The sequence below is a fragment of the Triticum aestivum genome, chromosome 2A, assembly GCF_018294505.1.
Source record: "Triticum aestivum cultivar Chinese Spring chromosome 2A, IWGSC CS RefSeq v2.1, whole genome shotgun sequence".
Classification (NCBI taxonomy): Eukaryota; Viridiplantae; Streptophyta; class Magnoliopsida; order Poales; family Poaceae; genus Triticum; species Triticum aestivum.
The window spans coordinates 594,084,858-594,088,859 of NC_057797.1; positions in this window are offsets into that span (position 1 = coordinate 594,084,858).

A 4,002-nucleotide genomic window follows, 5' to 3' on the forward strand; every position below is an offset into this window, starting at 1 on the left:
TGGGCAATTCTGATATGGAAGATTCTAGAACAAATAAGAAGTGCTTGTGTTCTGATGTTTGTGCATTATGCTGAAGTTCAACCATGGAGTCTTCTAGATTATACATGTGGCGAAATCTGGTGGAATCTAGATGATATCCAACGGCCAGTAGTGCTCAAATTTGCCATCTTTGGACCATCAGATTTGCCTCATCCAACGACCATCTTTCAAAGTTAAAGTTACCCACACACAATATAAAAAATATAATATATAATATATATAGGGGTATAGATATAGATATGTGATGCAAAAGCCGCCCATCATCTCCAATTAGAATAGTGTGTCCATGCACGGATGCGACGTGGCCAAATGATGTCTGCCATCGGTATTTCAAATTCAAGTCAGTCTAACCTTGTTCAATTTGTATACATTACAACATGCTTGTTTCCAAACCACACCGCGCAGATCTCCGTTATATTCATGCATGCATGGGTTTCAAACATCAGGATCTCTTATTCAAATACTTGAATTCAACTTTACATTGATTGTGACCTCACCTATTCAGCTATTCTTTTACACCCACACAATAGTCTTCTCTTTATAATTGTACCACTAACTTTATCTCGTGCATGCATGCACACACACTACCAGTCGGCATTATCCATCGCACGCATGCAATCTTTTTCTTCAGGTCGCACTACTAGGAAAAGGCCTACTAGTGGCGCACCAGTTTTGCCTACTAATGGCGCACTATTGGTGCGCCACTAGTACCACGCCACTAGTATTTTTTACTAATGGCGCACCACTGGTGCGCCATTAGTATCTATTATACTAATGGTGCACCACTTCGTGCGCCATTAGTATAGGCCACCATGCGCCATTAGTATCTGGCATACTAACGACACACTGTGGGGTGATGCGCCATTAGTATGAATATTAGGGTTTTTTACTTTTCTGAATTTTGCACAGGTTACAAAATGTATTATTGGACAGAATATAGACAGCACCCCACAGCAAGAGTAGATTCATCGAATACAATAGAAGATTAGTCTCTGAATTCAATTCATCATATTAGTCTCCGAATTCAAAAGACTGAATAAAGATAGAACATTACAAGTCTCGAGACCGCGAGTAGCAAGTTTGTCAGAAGTAATACTAAGATAGAACATTACAAGTCTCAAACCAACCCTACTTAATTGTTCTTAGCACATGATCATCAGTATTAGGCAGGACCTAAATACCCTATTTAACGTAAAATAGCATAAAACAATATAGACCCTGACTCTCCATTATGGATAATGGAGATCATCCTGTCTCCAATTCTTGCGCTTCACTTCCTTTTGCTTCCAAGAACCTCCTTACGACTATCCATACATTTTTCCCATCCTTTGATTTTCATGTCTCCACTTCTTTTAGAAATCTCGTATGGGCAATTGAGATTCGTAGGATGACTTGGCTGTATGTTCAAAACATTAAGACTACCTTTCTGATACATCAAATGAGGCACGCAATTCTCTGGGATTATCTATTGAAAAACCTAGTAATAACTTCATAGTTAGCAATGATGTACTAGTTTTAGAAGTATGCAAAAGATGCACGGATGTGGTAATAGTAAAAATCTTACCAGGGTATCTCCATGGTAGTTACCGTAGTTGAACACATGCACTAGTGGCACGTATTTACCATAATGTTGAGGAGTTTGATTGTGGATATTGTAATTCTCAATGTCAGTACAAAATCCGACCAGATGATTTTTCTCCTTGTAAGTTGTTAATTCGTAGCCATCCGTGTAGTGGGTTTTGTCTACCATCTCTCGCACATTCTTTGAACAATAAAAATAAGCTGTCAATGGAAATAAGCTGTCAACTATTTTGAAATAAACAATATAAATTAGCTAATAACTATGTTTGAGAAACTCACATAGCGGTAGAACTGGAGGCGTATCAACAAGGACCCAAATGTCCATATTGTCTTGGTCGATGTCAGGATTACCAAGATCCATGGTGATAAGCATACCCTCATCAAAACCATACATCTTGCAAAATGCTTCCCAATTTTTGCAACAAAAATGGGTTACGCTCTCAGAATTATACAGATTTACTTCAAAGTCCACATCGTGATGAGTCCTTAGGTGAATTTTCTTTGTTTCAGAAATTTCATGGCCTTCAAAATCCATCCTCTCCAAGACATAGCGTCTTACATGGCATGGGATAAGCTATATTCGAATTGTAAAAGATGAAAATTACACGTTGAAATAGTTGAAGTCATGCTTAATTATGAATATAACACTTGCCGTCGTTGTGTACCGTTTCAACTTCGAAGGTCTCCTCGAGCTTAATGCTGAAGCGCCGATCATCATCCAGGTGAGGCATGTCGCACAGACCTCGATCGTCGTGGCACCAGTTGCACTCTCCCGGGAGACTTTCGCCGTCCGATGACAATGACAACATATCCTACGTTCATAATTCAAAACTACATCATTTAGGGTTTGTCGACACCGAGGCATGCTAAAAGCTAAGCTTTTATCATTTAGGGTTTGTCGACGCCGAGGCACCATAAAAGCCTAAGCTTTCATCAATTAGGTTCTTATCGACACCGAGGCACCCTAAAAGCCAAGGTTTTATCATTTAGGGTTTGTCGACGCCGAGGCACCCTAAAAGCCTAAGCTTTCATCATTTAGGTTCTTATCGACACCGAGGCACCCTAAAACCTATGGTTTAATGCAGCAAGAATAAAGGGGCAGTTGATCCTACTTAATTAAGTACTAAGATACCCCGGCCCATGCATTAGTCACAAGTACCCCATATGTCCTATTTTTAGCAAATTCATGCTAAAATTCACGGAAAATTTCAGCATGACCTTTGCTGAAAATAGGACATATGGAGTACCCGAATTTGCCGGAATGGAAGTTAATCGACATTCCAGCAAACTCAAGGGCCTCTCGGGGTACCTGCAAAATCATTATCCCCGCGTAATGAAGTCGCCAATGGGTCATTTCAGAAGATCACAAGTAGCATTATCACAAGTACAACATCATCACAAGTAGCATCATCAGAAGATCACAAGTAACACACTTTGGTCTTCTAGTTACAAAACAAAACTGACATAATTCTAGATGTCATAACCAGATCAAAATTTCAAACCACACACTTACTTTCAACTATAAACAAAACTGACTTGCTGTTAATGAACAGTGGCTAAAGATATATAAAACTCCATTGCAAATGTGCCATGTCAATAAAACAACTCATGGAAGTAACTACTAGCAGCATGTCAATATCATGGCAGTCCACTACATATTTTTATGAGAAAATACATCATTATCAGGGTACATTATGGCCATTTTCTTACATGGTGCTAACTGTACCTAACTGAATTTTTTGGCAGTAGGGCACATTATGGCCATTAGAAGGTTATCCACCTTTGTGAAATTCTGAAGATACCAAACTACAGTCACCTCAAATCTGTCCTTTGTAAGGTTGACAAGGCAGAATGGCATTACCTCAAACATCATTCGGGAAGCTTGAGGAGGGGTGGTAGTGGAGAGGAGGAACTAATCTGGGACGACAGTGGAGAGGGCTGCGAGGAGGAGGGGTGGTGACCTTCACGGAGGATCTCTCAACCTCTTTGGAGGAGGGGACCTGCTTCCAAAAGCAAGAAAAACACAATTACTGCCCAAAATCCACACATGGAGGCTGCTGAATTGAAGATAAAATACAGTTAACGGGAGGCATGCGAGGAGGAGGACTTACCCTTGTCATTGTCGATGAGCGGCGCCTCCGGGTCACGCTGCTGTCGGGGCGGGGGGCGTAGGGCGCGAGGACGTGAGCAGCGGAGGGGGGAAGGTCCGTAGCCCAGCGTCAGCAGCGGCGCCGCCTCCGTCGTTTACCAAGATGGAGGGGGTAGCGGGGCAGGACCCGACCGAGACGCCGGCGAGGGAGTCGGAGGGGGAGGAGAGCAGGACGGAGCACAGCGTCGGCGGCCAAAAGGGGGAGGGCAGGCGGCATCGGCGGCCAAAACCCT